At 45.0% G+C, this 21,336-nt stretch overlaps 1 protein-coding gene across 6 annotated transcripts in view; it reads right to left on the minus strand.

Annotated features, from left to right (window-relative positions):
* Positions 1–19,808, minus strand: part of SEMA4D (semaphorin 4D) — a 131,600-nt gene extending 111,792 nt beyond the window's left edge. For 2 of the 6 annotated variants that reach the window (XM_075599946.1, XM_075599927.1), the window contains exon 1: positions 19,626–19,808. The gene's annotated coding sequence lies outside the window, so the exon portion shown is untranslated. Of the gene's footprint in view, positions 1–19,357; positions 19,456–19,625 lie in introns of those variants that run through there. The other 4 variants (XM_075599887.1, XM_075599917.1, XM_075599937.1 and 1 more) reach the window with 3 other exon arrangements.
* Positions 19,809–21,336: the final 1,528 nt, after the last annotated feature.

The following is a 21,336-nucleotide window of genomic DNA, read 5'->3' on the forward strand; positions in this document are numbered from 1 at the left end:
CATGAGTATATCTCATAACATGCTTTTATTTGTTCAATGTTTGTGAGTTCATTTTATTGAGATTTTTGGGAATTAAATATATCGATTTTGCACAGTAATGCACTAGGATTTGGCGCTTCTTTTTCTTCTATTTTTCTATGCAGGTGGAGAGGGAGGTCGTTGTACCCTTTTAAAGAAGCTGCCTGTTTTTCCTGTTAGTGCTACATTTACTCCCCAAATACTGGACATATTGGTTTGCACTCTATAGGACTATCTGCATTGAGCAGACAAAGGAAGGTTCACAGCACCACGTATTTTATTTTTATTTTTGAATTGTTTGTTTATTAGACATTGATTTATATGCATTTTTGGTATATATCCATTTTTTAATCATATATTTTATCAATTACATTTTTATTAATTTATATTTATTTAACATTTAGTTATACCATTAATTTCTGGAAATTCACACAATAGCGCAGTCCTCTATTGTACATATATATATATAAATATATATATATTTATATATATAACCCTGATTTTGAATCTCTAAGTTTGTAATATTCTAAGGTTAACATGGTAACCTTTAGACGGCAGTGGGCTCTGGGGAGAGCTTAAATGAAACCTCCCAGACTCAATATTTCCAAGGCTCATCTCTCATGAACGAAGATTCAGATTTAAATACTAAAAACAATGCTGAAAAGGACAAAGTAAAAAAATATATAGATATATATTGTGATGCCTAGACCACGTTGCAGTCTCTTTTATCCCAATTTAAGGCCAGAAACACTGCATTTTCTATTTATTTACAGGGATTAAAATCATATAGCAACAGGCCCACCGTCCCTTTAAGAAAAACCAAATAATAGAAAATAAACACCTATTCCCTTTAGGGAAAGCCAACTACACCGTAGCTTTCGTCCTCACTAGTTTGAAGGCCAGCTATGCTAGTTCCCACACTGAAAACATGTTCTGGCATATGCAACAATCTACACAGTCTTTGCACACGGCAATAAAGGGTTTTTTCTTATCTGTTTGTAAGTCCTTTGGAGCAGACATCTCTACTTCAGCACAGCCTTGTCATTCTTTCCTTCTTAGGGAAACTCGGTCCCACATGAGTCCAGGGAAACTCTCCTCTGTCCAGCTTCCGCAGCTGGTGAGCAATTCTATCTCCCCCTTCTCTGGAGAAAGACAGTCTCTCTCCATAGCAGCTTTCAGTCTGTCTTTTTAACCACTTCCTTGTTTTACTGAGAAGTCTGATTAACTCCATTAGTTAGCAGCTGCTGCTGGCTTCTCTTTGAGGAATTAACTCTCTGTGGACTGGAAAGCACACTTACTGCACTGTTCCAGCCCCTAGAGGACAGTGATGGTATAAATTAAAAATAATAATAATAATATCTTAATATATAAAATCGAAAGGTTAGTGCTAGATGCGGTGAATCTGATTGGTCCTCAGCCTCTGGCCAATCAGATTGGTGGCTCTGACGTCTCCCAACTGCCACTCTCTTCCCCCTCGGCCACACACACACACACACACACACACACACACACACACACACACACACACACACACACACACACACACTCTCTCTCTCTCTGTCCTCTCCCCCCCCAATCACCCTCACCCTCACGTGCGCTGCCCTGCACCAGCTCACGGACGGAGGGGGAAGCGCGGCGCGGCCCTCCTGCCCAAACCACCAATGCTCACTTCCCTCCCCGGCACTCGCTTCCATCCCTCCCTGGCGCTCACTTCCCTCCCTCCCCGGCGCTCACTTCCCTCCCTCCCCGGCGCTCACTTCCCTCCCTCCCCAGCAGGGACAGGCAGTGGGCAGGCAGCCTTCTTCCTGCAGCTGCCTTGCAGCACCGAGTGGGGGTAAGATGGCGGTGCCCGGAAGGACCCCCTTCCTCCTGCACCTGCTTCGCGGCGCCGAGTGGGTAAGATGGCGACACACAGCGGACAGGCGGGGGGTAGTATTCAGTCAGGAGAGAGGGGGGGGAGAGAGGGAGTCAGGAGAGGGGGGGGGAGAGAGGGAGTCAGGAGAGGGGGGAAGAGAGGGAGTCAGGAGAGGGGAGGGAAGAGAGGGAGTCAGGAGAGGGGGGGGAAGAGAGGGAGTCAGGAGAGGGGGGGAGAGAGGGAGTCAGGAGAGGGGGGGAGAGAGGGAGTCAGGAGAGGGGGGGAGAGAGGGAGTCAGGAGAGGGGGGAGAGAGGGAGTCAGGAGAGGGGGGAGAGAGGGAGTCAGGAGAGGGGGGGGAGAGAGGGAGTCAGGAGAGGGGGGGAGAGAGGGAGTCAGGAGAGGGGGGAGAGAGGGAGTCAGGAGAGGGGGGGAGAGAGGGAGTCAGGAGAGGGGGGGAGAGGGAGTCAGGAGAGGGGGGGAGAGGGAGTCAGGAGAGGAGGGGAGAGAGGGAGTCAGGAGAGAGGGGGGAGTCAGGAGAGAGGGAGGGGGGGAGGGAGTCAGGAGAGAGGGAGGGGGAGGGAGTCAGGAGAGAGGGAGGGGGAGGGAGTCAGGAGAGAGGGGGGAGGGAGGTGTCAGGAGAGAGGGGGGGAGGGAGTCAGGAGAGAGGGAGGGGGGAGGGAGTCAGGAGAGAGAGGGGGGAAGGGAGTCAGGAGAGAGAGGGGGGGGGGAGTCAGGAAAGAGGTGGGGAGTCAGGAGAGAGGGAGGGAGGGGGGAGGGAGTCAGGAGAGAGGGAGGGGGGAGGGAGTCAGGGAGAGGGAGGGGGGGAGGGAGTCAGGAGAGAGGGAGGGGGGAGGGAGTCAGGAGAGAGGGGGGAGGGAGGAGTCAGGAGAGAGGGAGGGGGGAGGGAGTCAGGAGAGAGGGAGGGGGGAGGGAGTCAGGAGAGAGAGGGGGGGAAGGGAGTCAGGAGAGAGAGGGGGGGAAGGGAGTCAGGAGAGAGAGGGGGGGAAGGGAGTCAGGAGAGAGAGGGGGGGAAGGGAGTCAGGAGAGAGAGGGGGAAGGGAGTCAGGAGAGAGGGGGGGGGGAAGGGAGTCAGGAGAGAGGGGGAAGGGAGTCAGGAGAGAAGGGGGGGGAAGCCTGAACAGCTGTGAAGAGGGGAGAAAGGAGTTGAGAGGGAGGATGGGGGAGCCAGAACATTACATCACGGGCAACGCCGGGTATATCAGCTAGTATATATATATCCAAGTTGTTAATCGGCAGGGGGCATGGCTGTTCCAGTTCCTACCCTCCACCCCCCTTCCACTTAACTTTGATTCCTAAAAATTCTCAATCCAGTCAGTAGCTTTGAGGTCAGTATGTATCTGTGACAATCGCGGAGGTGGAGCTCTCTCTCTCTCGCTAAATTCCGGGAGCACTCTGCCTCATGCCCTCCCCCAGCTGTCACACGCTCTCTAGATTCCTTCCCACCTTTCCCCATCACACACTTCAGACTAAGGCTAGGTCCCCGCTGCAGCCAGCGGCACGCACGCCTCTCACCAGCACCTTACCTCCTCCCTAGCAGTCTCCAATGACTCCTCGTTTCCTGGCTCACTGCGACGTGTCAGCCAGCAGTGGATACAACAGGATTGTGTTCCCGTGAGGCGACGCGCCACATGGTGCGCCAGGGAGCCAATGAAGAGTGGAGATCGCCGGCAGAATGGCATGAACAGGGAAAGGGGGTGGACACTTGTAGCATGTTGATGGTAAGTGGTTCCTTCATTGGAAAAGAAAATTAAATGTGCGACATAGCCACACCCCGTGTCATGGCTGCACCCACCCGATCCATTTTGGCCACGCTCTCCATGCCTAAAAAAAGCTGCCTACAGACCGCAGATTACGGTGAAGCGCTGTGCACGAGCCGCCAGGATGCAAGGCGAGCGTACAGTGGGACATTAGTCTAAGCGGTGTGTGGCGGTCACTGACCTGTCAGTCACCACCGCAGCCGGTCTCCAAGCACCGAACCTGCATTCATGTAGCGTTATTAAAGCAGGATCGGGCGGGTCTGATGGGCTGTGGCGGTGACCGACAGGTCAGTCAGCGCTTCGCCGTAACACAGGCTCCACGGAAATCTCCATCCCTGCCAGTTCGACGCATGTAGGTTTCTGAGGAAGGGGGAGGATTGCTGCTTTAAAGATCCAATGACATTGTAATAACAATTACAATACCTAAGTTACTGGAGAGGTTTATTGACAAAGTGCAAAATGTCACGGTAATGGGAAAAGTGAATTTTACAATCTAAGCAAACCGGACTTACCTTGGAGTTTGAAGGGTAACCAAGAGGGGATAAGTCATAGATTTGTGTTGCTGGCCAACTAAAAAAATGCTGTTCACAAACACACAATGCTTTTGCTGAGCGCCACTGTAATTAAAGCAAACACAGTGCTGCTACGTCAAAGACAACGGGTAGGAAAGGAAGGATGAAGCTCTATTGTGGCAAGTTAATTGTAGAGCTACAAGAAACAACACACAAGAAGAAAAACAGATTTTATGAGTAGCTGTTAACCGTAAGTGGAACGTTCATATATTTTGGGATATTGTGCTAAAACTAGGCTGCCTTAATGACTGGCTGCACCTGGCCCTGATGGCAAATATCAAACGATTCTCAAGCAGCTCAGTCGTAATCAACAGTATATTTGATACAAATATCTTTATTTCATATAGCGCTTTTCTCCCAATGGGCCAAAGCGCTTCACAATCCATTATAGTGCGTGTTACACAGCACATAGGAATTTTTACAGACAGTCCCTGCCCAGATGAGTTTACAATCTATGTTTTTGGTGCCTGAGGCACACAGAGATAAAGTGACTTGCCGAAGGTCACAACGAGGCGACACCGGGAATTGAACCAGACTACCCTGATTGAAACTGTGTCTTTACTCACCGAAGCCACTCAATTTCTAAAGCTTCAAAACCACAAGATTTTCATAAAGCAGATATAATGCCTCCATTTCAAAATGAACCTGGAGTCAGTGGCGGATTTCACATTAGGCCCGGGTGCCAGAATTTGGGGGCCACATGCTCAAGTCTGACATCAATAGTGCGGGAGCTACTTAAAGGTTAAGGGACATCATTTCGAAAAAACATTTGCAATAATAAAATGATTACCAATGGCAAGCATGGATTCATGAGATTTATGTCAAACTAATTGTTTTGGTTTCTTCAAGGAAGTAAGTAGGAATACAGATCAAGGCAATGCAGTTAATGTGATCTATTCCAATTTTTACAGAAGGTTACTTTACAAAAGAAACTAGTCTGGAGTTGTTGTTGGAGTGCCCCGAGGTTCATTACTAGCACTGCTGCTTTCTAACTTGTTTATTCATTTCCTTGGTTGAGGCAGGCAGAGAGAATAGTGTCTCATATGTGATGATGCAAAATTGTGTAAGGCTGTAAAATTAGAGCAGGATGGTCCCACAGCAGGATTTGCACAAACTGGAAGCTTGGGAAGGTGAATGACAGATGAGGTTTAATACAGCTAAATGTAAGGTTAGGCATTTAGGAAGTAACAATAAGGATGCAAACTAATTGTGGCAAGGTTAGGTCAGTTCCTGATGGAGGATGATTTAGAGTGCTTGTAGACAGCAGGCTTAGCAATAGTGCTCAATGTCAGGCAGTAGCTACAAAGGCCACCATGATATCAGCATGCATACCATGTGGTCTAGATGGAAGGGTAAGGGACAGAGTCCCTGTATAAAGCCTTAGAAAGACCACACCCTAAATATGGAGTGCCGTTTGGGCATCTCATCGTTAAAAAGAAACATTACGGAATTAGCAAAAGTATAGAGAAGAAACACCAAATAAATGAAAGCGATTGAAAGCCTGATTTACGTGTAAAACACTATCCTAGTGTCTTTCAACCAGGGTTCCTAGGAACCCTTGGTTTTCACGAGCATCCTTACAGGGTTCCCTGTAATTTTAAAATGTTACCAAATGCAGAAGAATTTACAATGCATCTGATGTCGGACGCGCCAATAGAGAGAGAGGAGAACTGGCGCACAGTCAAAGAAGTGTACACGAAACGCGTAGGAGGATGCTTACCTCCATTTGTTTTATGGATTAAATAAAGGATCATTCTTCATCAACCTTGGGACCCACTTCTTTGACTGTGTGCCAGTTCTCCTCTCTCTACATTGCACCAGCATTTCTACTTGGCAGCACGTTTTTCGGGACATCAGATTGGGCAATATGTGAGTAATGTTTATCTATTATTTTGTCGTATTGTGAACCAAGGGACCATCCGTATAAGGATTACATAGGGGCTTCATTGCTAACCCCATCTTCAGGGATATTTTGGCACCACAGAGGACAATATTTTCATTATCTCACTAGCCCTATTCTCTGTACCCATTTGTATTCTATGAACAAAATGGATCCAGCGCTGGAGCGCATTAATCACCAACAATCTGCGCTAATAGAGAGGGTTGGGGGTCCTCAGAATTTCAGATGGGGTTCCTTAACCAAAAAAAAAAAGTTGGAAACCATTGCACTATCCAAACTAAGAGGGGCTAGATTACTATTTACATATATAGAGGGTAAATTCAAGGGAAGTTTTCATCACAAGAGCAGTACAAACGACACTGGGTCATCCTTTCAGATGAGAGGAAAGGAGATGTCACCAGCAGCAAAAGGAAAGGGTTTCTTACAGTAAGACAGGGGTGGAAAAATCCCAGGTGCCTGGTTGCCCAGGCACCTACAGTAAAAATCCCCTCCTGGTGCCTGCTGCAGTACTGATTAACCAGGACTGTTGACCCAACCTTTTGTGCTTTAAGCAGGATAGGTTGTGTTGTCGCCCGTCACAGCGGTGACGTCCAGGCACGCAGTGCTGACTGACCCAAGTCTGGGGAGGGGGGCTAAGCAAATCATTAGAGCAGGGAGGTGGGGAGCATTCCAGGACTGCCCACCCCACTCTCATTTCTACCTGTGCAGCTTAACTTGTGACAGGGAAGGAGATTGTGTGTGAGTTTCAGGTGGAGGGGGAGAGAGGGGGAGGGGAGAGAGGGGGGGGGGGGGGCACCAGACAGTTAGGATAGCAAATCGTTCACTGGAGTTTTTTTGTTTACCTTCCTCTGGATCAATGTAGGATAATTCTCTGGATAAATAAAGCAGTGTTGCGCAAACTGGGGGCCACGAGACTGCCTGCGGGGGGGCGCGCGGATTACAGAGGCCCCGCGCGCTTCCCGAAGGCAGTTAAATTAAGTGCCGGGGGAGCTACAGGGCCTCTGTAAACCTTTACTTCCCTTGGCTTCACACGCGTCACCATGGCAACGCGGCGTCATGACGGCGCGAGGTCATGTGACGTCACGTTGCTATGGCAACGTGACGTCATGATGCCGGAACCAAAGTAAGTGGAGGAGAGGGGGCGCGGGGGTGAGGTGACCGCCGGCCGGGAAAAAAGTTTGCGCCCCCCTGAAATAAAGGATGAGTTTCTTGTTTACCTTCCTCTGGATCAATGTAGGATAATCCTCTGGATAAATAAAGGATGAATATCTTGCCCAATTACAATTTCACAAAGATTGGACTCCATGGACATTTTTCAACCTAAAATACTATGCATTTGCCCTAAAATTATAAATAAGTTAGTGAACATTTAGCTAGATAAAAAAAAAAAGTGTATTGAGTGCTTCCACTTATGTTATATCCAAATAAAACGTTTACATAATCTCTGCATCTGTATATTAGGGGTATCGTTAGTGCTATTTCACATCGTCATTTTAAGCAAAAAAATAAAAAGTTAAAAACAACAAAAATAAATAAACCTCTTGTTTTGTTTGTTTGCGCTTTATATAGGACACTGCAGTATCAATAACTGCAGGCAAAATAAAAAGCTAGCTAAATCTTCCATATATCCATGGAACTATAGAATTACTGGAATAGAAATGGTCAAAACCACTGTACCACCAGAATAACATTATTTTTATGAGGAAAAAATACGGGAAAGCCATAGCATTTAAATAATAATAAAAAATCAATACACAATAAGCTACAACAACAGCAACAAAAAAACAAGGATTCAGCCCTTTACTTACAGTATGGCGTTGAATAAATCTAAATACCACAGATTTGCAATAAAAAGAACAAAGACTGACTATATTCTCGCTTTTATTGGTAACAGAAAGCGACACAGGAAAGAAAGCTTCAGTAACTTATTTAACCTCAAAGTCTGCAACATGAAAGGCCTGGCTTTGTTTGTGTGTTCAGGCTGTGCTGGTAGTTGCACATTATATTGCTAGGAGCAATAACCAACATAAACTCACATACTGTGTGTGTATAGCCTGCTGCACTACTTAATTAGTTCGTACACCGCACTTCTGTACACCGAGGAACATAAAATCAGATGAATTATTTCCAATATTTCACTACAAAGCAAACAGACTTTGGAAATAAATAAAAGCACAAGGTTGCTAAAGCTACTCAACCCCAACCTGAGTTTATTTGAAGAGGCCAGATGGTCTGTATGCGATTTTGACCTCATCCTCCAATTCATGTGGTATCAGACTATACACAGAATGTGCAGAACAGCTATTCAGCCTTCAATACAAAGATAGGAAGGTCAGAAGCTAAAGCATCAGCCTAGTCTGGTCTCACCAATTCAACTACTGCTCGCTTACAAATCAACTCACTTTCTAAAAAGGTTTCCTTTGGAACAATGTATCAAAACAGGGATGCGCAAACTGGGGTGCGCAAGATCTTAATGGGGGGGAGGGGGACGGTTGCAGAGGCCCCGCGCTCTTCCCCATAGCATTTAAATTAAATACCGGGGGATCGGATGAGGCCTCTGCAACATCCTTTACCTAGTCTTTGGCGACACTTTGCCATGGCACCGTGATGGCACGTGACCCCGCAGCGTCATTCGAAGCCGAAGACCAGGTAAGGCTGTGCTTAGAATGCCGGAGAAAGCGCGCCAAAACATATGTATTGCCGCCGTTGTGTGTGCTTATAGTAGAAGCGACGCGACGGAGCGACGGCTTTGTCGCGATCGCCGGAAGTCAAGTCAATTTGATTTTTCCAGCAACCGCAGCGTGACGTCACCGTCGCTGGCAACAGCACTATAAGCACAGCCTAAGGAGGGGGGCGCGAGCAGGGGGGTGCAGCAGGGAAAGCTTGCGCACCCCTGCATCAAAACACTGGTCTCTTTTTCAGTAGGTTGCATATCTGGTTATTACTCAAAGCAAGAAGCCCTTAAGCTTTTTTTTTTTTACCATGAACATTAAATAAAGAGATGAGATGCGATTACCAAAACGAGAAGAAAACCAAAACGAGAAGAAAAAAAACAAAACATTTATGGGGTTGCAATATGAATCGTGAAATTAAATCATTACAACTAATAATATTCTTTTTTTTTACTACTGTCAGAGTTACAAGAAAACCTATAACTATAAATCAAATTAATCCTTATTTTAGAGAATGAAAAAGAGATCTTTTTTTCTGATTACATCACTTATTTTGCTGGCAGAGAAGGTTTATATTGAATTTCGGTTTTTAAATGCACTGTATTTTTCAATATGCACATTTGCAGATTTGCTCTGCCAGAAACTGGATAATCTCATGTATTCTCACAGTCTTCTCTAGTGTCTCCTCTGCTGCCTCAAACACCCCTGCTTTACCTTGCCCCACTGATACCACCAAATATACTGTGGTGTTTTTGCCAACTAGCACACGTCGTAAGTATTGAACCATGGTATTTAACAACTTGCACTATTTATGTTTGTTTTACCTTCTGCGAGTTTGACTAATGATGTCATAATCCAATAGCAAACAAAGATCAATTTACTTGTGTCTTTAAAAACGAGCAATCCATGCAATATCCTACATGTGTTTTTTATATATCTATTACTACAGAAATAATAAGTACTACTTTTTTTTAAATTCAATTCTTCATGCTCTTTGTAATTCATTTTAATATACTGATAATCCATTGATTTCTATAGCAAGTTTCAAAGCTGCAGTTAAAAGCAATATCCTACGTGTGTTTTTTAAAATAAATAATTTCTGTATTATGAGAACATTTATGTAGCTTAACAAAAATACACCATTTTTAAAGACCTTTTAATGTATTCTAATGGAACAAGCATTTTTGTTTCTATAGCAATCATTTACAAAGTCACATCCCCTTCCTCTTCTGAGACAGACTCTCTAGCAAGTGCACCAAATTGTATCTAGTGCCTGTCTGGTCTTCCACACACAACTTTACATCTTGGGTCCTTTTCTGCAGCAGTAACAGATTTAGTGAACCCCCCGACCCCCAGTCGAATCTTTGCCGATCGATCACAGGAGAACGAATCGATCGGCAACTTAGCTAATTACTTGTCAGTGTGCAGATTCTATTGATGCTTTTTTTTTAAACAGCAGCTTGAACTGCAGCTTTAAACACTTTCCCAGCAGTGCAAGATCTTTGTAACACTTTCCCGTTTGTGATAATTTGTTGCCAATGTTCGCAGTGTGAGCTGTAAACTAGAACAATTGATAATGTTACCTTGGTAAAATAAGGATACATTGTAGCTGCGGAGTTACATTGACAGAAGGATTCATTTGAAACTGAAAGGCGGCCATTTAGTGAGCCCTAGGAAGCAGGATTTTGGTGATCTATCACAAGAGAGGTACATGAGAATTGTGCCAGGTAGTGTTAGGACCTGCAGATTGGGCATGCCGTGAAGTGGCTGCAGGATTATAACCTTTTGGCCAAAGGGTTTAACTAAATTACCCTTTTCATGAGCAGATAAGCACTGAGGTATTGCACTATATGTTGTGTCATTTTGTATGATGCGTTTAAATAAACCATGACATGGTGTAATATGTCATGTGTTGTTGTTCATCTGTGGTTGTATTTACCTAATTTTTAGACCTGCTAAGGAACAGATGATTGTTATTACAGTATGTCCTGATTTGTAAAACCATACAATTCAAAGAGGGTGTACTTTCTTTTTCACATGACTGTATCTCCGTTTCATTTGTCCTACAAAAAATGGTGCCTTCAACATCCAACATTGTGCAAATGTTTACTCACATATCTAACAAATGTATGTTTGCGCACAGATAGCAGATAATGACTTTGGACTAACATTACTGTCATGTTTCCAAGTGGCAATTCCACGCAGGTTAAAAAAATTTTTTTTAAATTTAAGTAAATCTTAATACATTCTGTTCTTTTTTTCTTCCAAACATCTCCAGAAATGCTAAAATGAGTATTTACAAAATCACTGAAACTTTCGCCCGTTGACTTCTATGGGAAAATTTGGGAGACCAATATCTCCGGATCATAAGAATTAAAAGGAAAATATCACCATAGCCCCGTTAAATGGTTGCAGTAACAAAATAAGATGCCAATAAAAGATAAACACACGGGACTGCCTCTTTCAAGGACTCAATTATGAATGAAATAATGCTGAATAAATTAATACAAAAGAATTGTAAATATAAGTTACAATTCCCAACTACATATTTAATTGCAGTGTGTGTGTGTGTGTGTGTGTGTATACACGTGTGTACGTAGGTCTGTACGTGTGTGTGTGTGTGTGTACATAGCATTGAAAAAATTTCAGATTTCTAAGGAGCAGCACATACTGTATACAAGTTTACATATATTGTGTAACACAATTTTATTTTTTCACTGTAGTTATACAAACAGTAGCACAGCGTTTTGTATTGCATTTACTGATCCCCCAGGGATGCAAGAGTTAAGAAACCCCACATTTCTGTCCATCATCTGTCTACTAAGTGACTACAAAAGTTTGCTTAAATCCCAATGTATTCTAGTGGTAGGTTTTAACATGCCTCGGTTTAGCAAGCAACAAAATGTTTCTACTTCTCCGTATCCTGTATCATCTCTGAGATATCCCCAAGGACAGAGGCATCATCATGTTACACACTGTAACAATAGAGAAATTGTATGCAAAAGCTTCCAGCAGTGCCTAATGTTTCTAGCAATTCTCTGGCGACTCGAGTTCTCCACAGTGGCTATTCATGTTCAGGAATCCTGCGCAAAAATGATCAAGCAGCATAGCAGTGTGCTTAAGCCTTATGTAAGCGTGGTGCCCCCCCCTTAGAAAATATTATGCCGTCCTCCCTCGAGGGGGCACCCACCCCCGGAGTCATACTATTAAAAGGCTTCTGGAGGGAATTGCTGTTTTTAATTGAAAGCATTTGGATAAGGATGTGGGGGGTGGGGGCGGGGGAAGGAGTAGGGGACCAATTCATCACACTTTCTATATATGGAGTGCTGCTGCTAAGACTTATTTTATGTTACTTTGAATTGATGTTGACTATTGTTATTGTGCAACCTAGCACAGAATGCTGCTGGTAATGGAAGTTACAGAATATGATTTGTGGATATTTCTAGCTATAGTAGAGTCTCGGTTATCCAACCTAAACGGGACTGATACCGTGGCTTAAACTGATAACTGAAAATGACGGATAATACATTAAGTGTTATTCTCCCCCCACCCCCTTCTCGCTTACCGGTGGCAGAAGAAGAGGAGGACCGCAGACCACGGGAGCGGCACCGGAGAAAGACAGCCAACGGCCAGAGAAGAGGAACATGTCAGCGCAGAAACGGAGTTAATACAGCGGGCAGGCAGAAGACCATCAGACCCTGTGTGCAGAGCAGAGCGGTATAGGAGAACGACCGGGGAGGAGCGCGCGGTAACACGGGAAGTCTGACACCGTGTCTGACTTCCGGTATTACAGCGCGCTCCTCCCCGGCTGTTCTCCTATACCGCTCTGCACACAGGGTCTGGTGGTCTTCTCCTACCTGCTGTCTTAACTCCATTTCTCCGCTGACATGGTCCTCTTCTCCAGCAGCCAGCTGTCTTCCTCCGGTGCCGCTCCCGTGGTCTGCGGTCCTCCTCTTCTACCGTAAGCAAGAAGGGGGTGGGGGGGGGGGGGATGATGGATAAAACGGAAGGTCGGATAATCAGGACTCTGTCTATGGAAAGCAGATGTGCAGACCATTCCTCCATACATGTAAAAGAGAGCACTTGGCACTAGATAAACCAGTGGCTGTACCCAGGCAGATTGCAGAAAACCCAATGAATATTCCAAACCGAGAAATCATATAAAAATATTTGCACATGAAAAAGGCAAATAATGCTTTCCATGTATTAGCTTTGGGGCTTTTAAGGCACCATTTATTAAATCAGCTGTTACACCAACATCAGCAGTACCCGTGTGCCACGGATTTAACCAACCCCAAAGAATTGCAACACTTGCCAATTCCATTGACAACAAAAGGGGTTACAAGTTGCAGACCAAGCAATATCCTACGTTTAAAAAAATAAATAAATCAGCTCTGTACTATGAGAAAATATTTGTAGCATTAAAAACAAAAACACAATTCTGAATTAGATTTTTAATGTATTATAATGTAACATTTGTTTCTATAGCAACAATTTACAAAGTCACATCCCCTTCCTCTTCTGAAACAGGCTCTGGCACACCCTTTCTTGAGCCCTGCCCTCTCACTAGCAGTGCACCAAATATATTTAGTGACTGCCTGGTCACATGATCTTCCCCACTTTGGTCCTCTGCTGCTGCACTGACAGCCCATTTAGGGAACCAGAGTCGAATCGTCACCGATTGATCGGCAATGTAACTAATTAGTTATCTTTGTATGGATTGTATTGATGCACATATTAAAAGGGAAATATATATATATATATATATATATATATTTTTTTTTTTTTTTTAAACGGCAGCTTGGACTGCTGCTTTAAATCAAACTGTATTTGGCAGCCGATAAGAACCATTTGGCCCAACTAGGCTGCTCATTTGCCTTACTGCTGTAAAACCACAGACCCCATTTGATTGTTGTCTTTCTTTTGTATGTAGGATACTTTTTGTCCATACTAAAGCATATTTGAACTCCATCACGGCATTAAAACACACAATATACCAGAAAGCTTAAGAACCCCCAAAGGCTTTAAATAAAAGACCCTTACTTTTGAGAATATCAGCACTGAAGTATTGCAGCATGTGTTTTGTCACATTGGATGTAGCTTTGGGTATTTTAGTCTTTCCTTTACTGCATTAGACACCCTTTCTGTGAAGTACTTTTTCACATTTCCCCTTAGCCAGTCACACTCCAGCTTCAGAGAATTGCCTAATTGGAGCACTTTTTCTCTGAAATAGGCTTCCCTCTTGAAACCAGTTATATATTTTGAAACTTTCAATCATATCCCCTTCTCCCTTCTAAGCCAGGGGTACGCAAACTGGAGGGCGCGGTGGTTGCAGAGGCCCCGTGCTCTTCCCCGAGTCATTTACATTAAATGCAGGGGACCTCTGCAACCTCAACTTACCAGGATTCAGCCGGCTTCTGGTCACAACGCGGCGTCAAAAGACGTTGTGGGGTCATGTGACGCATTGTCATGATAATGCGCGTCAAATGACGCTATGGGGTCACGTAACGTGACCCATGGCGTCATTTGCCGTGGGGCCACAGGGAGAAGGGGGCGCGAGCGCTGGGTCTGGCACACAGGGTGGCGCAGCTCCAAAACTTTGCGCACCCCTGGTCTAAGCTGTACATTTGAAGGTTCTTTAATCTTTCCCGATGAGTCTTGCACCATGTTAGTAGCCCTTCTTTGCACACTCTAATTTGGTCTCCAAAACTGGACACACTATCCTAAGGGAGTTCTCGCCAATGATCTCTGTTTACAAATTGCGGAGCACAAAAGGCTCAACTCAGTTTCAGAATTAACAGGTGCAGCTTTAGGACTTAAAATTCCAGTTTGTTTTGAAGCCGATTTTTTTATTCTTTTAAAAACAATGGGAAGAAAAACAAAAGCACAATGTAACATGTTTACATGCACGGAGACTTCCCTTCATTCATCTTGTCTAGATGGAGACATGCTTGGGACGTCCACTTTCACAATATAGCTTTGCAAGTGCAATCTTCCTACAATTCTTTACATACGTGTGAATATATTCTCCCTTTTTAAACCAATACCATTCCATGATTCCTTTTTTGTGGGTCACATGTCAAACATACATCTCTAACCTCTCTTAACACCCTAAGGCTAAGGCTCCGGTCACGGCGCTCTAATGCGCGGCCGCGCTTTTGGCTGCGCGTTCCGGCGATTCCCCGGTCTGCAGCTCACTGCAGGAGCAGAGACCGGGGGGGGGGGCGTGCCGGAGGAGTGACGGGGGCGCTGCCATGACGTCACCCGGCAGGTTCGCCCTCATTGGCTGAACCGCCGGGGGGCGTGCCTAGCCGCTCGACGCGAGTTCCTGCTCTCAATTCTATTGAGAGCAGGAGTAGTTCTCGCGCGAGCGCAGCGGCCCCCCCTCGCAGCGGGCCCGGCGCCGTTGCGGGGAGGGCTCTGGTGAGCGCAGCGTCCGCTGTGGGGCAAGGCCTTAGGCCTTAGGCCTCGGCCAAGCTTCCCGCTGGCGTGCTGAGGCTCAGGGAAAGCGGGTGCTTTCCCTGGCCTTGCGGGTGCTTTCCCTGCGCGCCGTCAAGGGGCGGGCCGAGGGCGGGCCAGTGACATCACGGAGCTGGTTCGCCCTCATTGGGCGAACCCTTCACGTGACCAGCCCTGCGCTCCGGTAAGCGGGGAAATTTTAAATTTCCCTAAGACCTACGCTTCCGCGCACTTGCGGAAGCGTAGGCGAGTCCCTACGAAAGCCGCTCTAATTGCAGCTGTAGGGGCAACAACCATGGACGAGGCCTTAGGCTGCGCTTATAGTGCCGGCGACAGCGACTAGAAGTCGCAGCAAAACAAATACATTGCCGCCATCGTGTGCGCTTATAGTAAGCGTGAAGCGACAGATTGGTCGCGATCGCTGGAAGTCATCTCTATTTGATTTTCCAGCGACCATCGCGTCGCCAGCACTATAAGCGTAGCCTTACCCTGCCTGAGGCAGCAAGCCCTGAGAGAAGATCACACGCAAGTTCTGCACCCCCACTGCACAGAACCAGTCGACCAGAATGCAAAGGGTTAAAAGGCCCAAAACAGACAGACAGAGACTTGCTGGATATTGTTATCTCAGCTAGTAGTTTATTGCTCTGTGGATGTTACAGCAGAATCCCAGCACAGCTGAATCTCATACTTATCAATGTCCTCTTACCGTCAGCGTCTATTCGCCACCTTTAACTCTCTTCTCTGCCCAACTGCACCCCCTTCGGCCCTCACAGCTCAAATCTACCTACCTTAAAGATAAGATTAAGTCCATCAGACATGACATCTCTTCAATTGAGGTCCCACAAGCACCACCTATCTCCCTTCACACACCTATATTCACCCTCCGCTCATTTTCCCCTGTGACTCAGGAGGTCTCTGTGCTTCTCATGATCTCACCCTTCAACTTGCCCCATTGATCCTATTCCTCCCATCTGCTACCTCTCCGGCATGCTAAGTCCTACCTACCTTGAGTCACCTTTTTAAACCGCTCATCTCTGGCACATTCACATATTCCTTTAAACATGCACTCATCACACCCATTCTAAAGAAACCCTCTCTTGACCCAATCTCCCCTTTGCCTCCAAGCAACTTGAGCTGTTTGTATATAACCGCTTGACTTACTTTCTCTACTCCAACTCAATGCTAGAGTCTCTGCAATTTGGTTTCCGTCCTCTACACTCCGAGACAGCACTAACAAAAAGTGGCCAATGACCTACTCACAGCTAAGTCTAAGGGTCACTTTTCCTTACTAATTCTCCTGAATCTCTCTGCTGCCTTCGAAATGGTTGATCACCCCATTCTCCTGCACCCACTCTACTCCATTGGCTTCCATGATTCAGCCCTCTCGATTGACATCCTACCTATCCAACTGCTGTTTCAGTGTTTCCCTCTTTGGTGTCTCCTCTTCACTCCCTCTTTCTGTCGGGGTTCCACATGGCTCTGTCCTTGGCTCTCTGCAATTTTCACTCTACACCTCCTCTCTTGGTGAACTAATACAATCTTCTGGGCTTTTAGGATCATCTATGTCGATGATACCCAAATTTAGCACTCCTCCTCTGTCTTGTCCCATGTCACAACTGTCTCTCCTTGAAGTCCCACATTACCTGAAATTTAACATGTCCAAAACCAAACAAAAACTTTTTTCCCTTTTCCAACCCAACTCAGTGGTCAATAATTCCACAATCTCATCAACACCCCAAGCCTGCTACGTAGGAATTGCCTTTAACTCTGCCCTCATTCATGCCTCATATTCACTCCCTCACCACATCCTGCCCTCTCCACCTCTGAAATATCGCTAGGATACACTTCTCTCACTCATGACAACTAAAATCCTAATTCATTCACTCATCTTGTTCCTAGCTTGACCACTGCAACCTTCTAGCTGGCCTTCCCCTTGTCCACCTTTCCCAAATCAAATCCATCCAAAATGCTGCTGCCAGACTCGCCTACCTCACTCACTGCTCCACTTCTGATGCGCCACTACACAAATCCCTCCACTGACTTGCCATATTCTCTAGAATCAAATGTAAAAAAACTCTAGTTCTGATTTACAAAATTCTCAACAACGCTGCCCCTCAACCCCACATATATCCCTAAACACCCCCTATGTTCTTCCCATGACATCAGCATTTTTTTCTCCCTCACCTCCTCCCACTGTCGCCTCCTGTGCTGCCCCCTTTCAATGGAATTCCCTACCACATACCACCACTCTTCCCCCATGTAAAAACATCTTGAAATCTCACCTTTTCAAGGAAGCCTACCTGGCATACCCCAACACTATTGGGAACACTTCTGTGGCTGGACCAAACTCCACCCATGAGACATAATCCATCCCACAATGAGCAGCCACTTTCCCTTTTGCTTCTCGATAGAAAAAGAAGCACTGTGACAATAGAGAACTGGAGGTAAGTGGTAACAAAAAAAAAAAAGTTTATTGAGGCATAACCCAACAATTAACAAGAAACCTCTAACGCGTTTCACACCTAGAGCGATTTATCAAAGAATAGTTTCATGAGTCAAAATAGTCCCCTTTAAAGCCGCTCCCCACTCACTAGGGGAGTTTCTATTGTGCTGCGCTTTTCTGCTGGTTCCCTATCGGGTGACTATAGGACCGCTGCCCTCAAAGTGGCCACTTTGGGCTCCGTCTATGTGGTTGATGCCTTTGATCCATTAAACATTTTTTTATCTTATGGGACACTCTCCTGCAGTATATTTTCTCACTGATTACAGTAGTGCTCCAACTTTCCTATTACTTGTTCACCTGTTCAAATTGTGATACACTTTTTCCTACTTTAGCAGTCATTTTATACCTAGTGATCAGGCGTCCCGCTATTCCAAAGGTTATACTCTGCCATCTCTGATTCATCTATCAAGTCCAGAGTTTAAGTAGCACCTACCATTGAGGGTTCGCCTCTTTATATTTCCCTTTTGTTTCTACATTGCTCTTTATTCTCTCTATATTGTAAGCTCACAAGCAGGGCCCTCATTACCTTTTGTATCTGGGCTTGTGTGTCCTTATTTGGCATGACATTCTGTTTATGTGGTATACCTACATCTGTACCCCCATTGTACCATGCTGCAGAATATGTTGACGCTTTACAAAATAAAACAAATGATAACAAACAGGTCGCCCTAATCATCTTCATTTAAAAAAAAAATATCAATTATATACCATCACGTGCATAAAATGAATAAAGAATGTTAATGAATAGGTTAAAAATAGTCAGATATCCGTTAGCCAGGCAAGTTGTGAAAAACATTACATTTTATTAAATATAAACATTTTCTTACAGAAGGGGATGCAATACATTTAAATTTAAAGACACACAAAAATGTGACAAGATTGGTTTGTTTAACTTTACACATTAATGAATGTGTTCCTTCAGAAAGAATACACCACATTAACAAATGGTATGCATAACAGGAGCCCCAAGCCTCCTATCCACCGACAGAGACACACTGCCTGCCGCCTACAGCTTGTACGGGGCTGTGTATTCCCAGAGCTGCTGGCTGGGGGGAGGAGAGGGGCCCTCCACATAGGGAGAGAGTGAGACAATAGGAAGGAGGGTTCCGAATGTACAAGATAAGGTGGGTGAGAAGCTGGGGGTGCACTCCGCTCCCTCACTGGCCGATTTAAACCGGGGGAAGGGGGCGTGACAAGTAGAGGAACAAATGCACATGTTTACACTACTCCGAAGTAAATGAATAAGTAAGTGCACTACTTCTCCGCCCTGATATAGGCGGATCACGGCGCACTGGTGCTGGCCAAATGATGTCTGGATTAAACAGTGCATTGGATATGCTTGTTGTTGTTCAACAATATTGGTTTTGTGCATGTCTAGGTTGCCAGCCTGTGTGCTGTGGATCAGCAATACATCCTTATGCTGCCTACATTGTAAGACATGTACAGTAAGTAACGTGGGAGCATACCCCCAGGTAACAATGGAAGGTGTGCTGACACACACACACACACACACACACACACACACACCCCCCACCCCCCCCCCCCCCCCCATATAAATGCGCATGAAAAAGGCTGGGAAATGCACCCAGCTGTGCTCACCTCTTCCCTGCCGCAGGGAGCGATACCGCGTTATTAACAGCGATCAAAATCCTCCTTATACCACCAAGAAGCACGGGCAGAGCTCACTGGGAATGCAAACTGCGCTCACAAAAAAGGGGGGGGGGGGGTGCAATTACACCGCGAGAGACAGGACAAGCAACGCAAGGGGCAAACCGCTGACAATAACGCCCTCATCTGCACGGCTGCTCTCCCAGACCTTGTGCACAGAGCAGACACTATGTGAAGAGAGTGAAGCCCTGCTTCTTACCTGCACTGATCTCCCTGCTGCTGCTGCTGCTGCTGCTGCTGCTGCTGGTCCCTGGCAGCAGGGTGCAGAGTTGGGGAGTGAGAGTTGTGCCCCGCAGTATGGCGGAGAGCAGTGTATCATCAGCAGGTCTCCTAATGATCAGATCTGCATACTACAAGAGCAGCAGCACACAGGCTGGAAGCAGCAGCAGCAGGAGGAGGGAAGGGGTGTCTGCTGCACTGGGGGAGGGGATGTAATAGGAGCGTGAGAGAAGGAGGAGGAAAATAAGGAACATGGGACTTGGATAGTACGACAAATGAAGCCCCCTGTGTAACTCTGAGCCTCCTGTCATCAGGGGCTTTTACACATATTGTATGTGAAATGCATTTCTGTGGTGTACTGTGTAGGGCCTTTAAGAATTCTTCTCTAATACATTTTTTTGGGGGGGACACAAATATGAAAGGGGATTTCTATAAAGTTCCTGAAAAGCAAATACCTGAGAAGCAGAGGAGAACTGCTGAAATATAAATTCTTCGTCCAAATAAAAAAAAGGTATCACCTACTGACGTGCTCATTTACTCTGCACTATCGCAACTGGAATAACACAGCTATTTCTGTTTAATTCATGAAAAGCATGTCAAACTTGTATTTTGGAACAGACGACAGAGAAGCCCAATGCTACATCCAACATGACAGAAATACACAGTAAAATACTTATATATTCTCTTGAAATAGGGTCATTTAGTTTAACCCTTTGGCCAAAGCGTTGTAAGCTTGCGAGCCACGTCAAGGCAGACACCTGTTCGCCATTCTGCTGGATATAGACCCACTGTGGTCTTTCTCCCTCCTAATAGAGGTAAATGAGAATTTTAATCCTAATAGAGGTATATTAGTATTTTATCTGGTAGTGTTAGGACTTGCGAACAGGTGTCTGCCTTGACGTGGCTTGCAAGCTTACAACGCTTTGGCCAAAGGGTTAAACTAAATGACCCTATTTCAAGAGAATATATAAGTATTTTACTGTGTATTTCTTTCATGTTGGATGTAGCATTGGGCTTCTCTGTCGTCTGTTCTATACATATGCCACGCTCAATAGATCTCCATTTTGACACATATACATATATATATATTGTGGGGGCTCAGGGGTTTCCAAAAAGAGCTTGCTGGGGTTCTGTGTTTTGTTAACCCAAACTTGTATTTTGTACTTTTTTTTTAGTAAGAAATAAGACACTTGGTAATTATTAACCAAAGACACTTATGTCACCTTTTACCCAGCAGTATTTGTGACACGGAAAATTAAGAAAAACTGTCACAGGCACATAATGTGATGCTTCCTCCTATAGTGCCTTGTATAACTTCTAATATTCCTCAATATAACCACTCCCCTTATTACATACCGCAAGATGGGCAAAATTCCTTGCTATATTGATGCTGGGAGACATATGCTGAAAATGCCTCTCAATGTTTTCTTCACATCATACACGGCCCATAGAAACCATTATTTACACATTGTTGAACATTACATTTAATATATACATAAAATAATATACTCTTAGATAGTAGTTCAAGTCTGCAAATATATGTACAAAGAGGAATGTTCAAGTATTATTAACTTATGCCAGGCTTACAATTATTATTGCTTAGTAGTAAAAAATAATTGTAATACAAATATAACTTAATACAGTATAATTAAAAAAAAAAAATACTATTACTATGTACTATTAGGGTTTAC

The sequence above is a fragment of the Ascaphus truei genome, chromosome 1 (genome assembly GCF_040206685.1).
Source record: "Ascaphus truei isolate aAscTru1 chromosome 1, aAscTru1.hap1, whole genome shotgun sequence".
In the NCBI taxonomy this organism is placed as follows: Eukaryota; Metazoa; Chordata; class Amphibia; order Anura; family Ascaphidae; genus Ascaphus; species Ascaphus truei.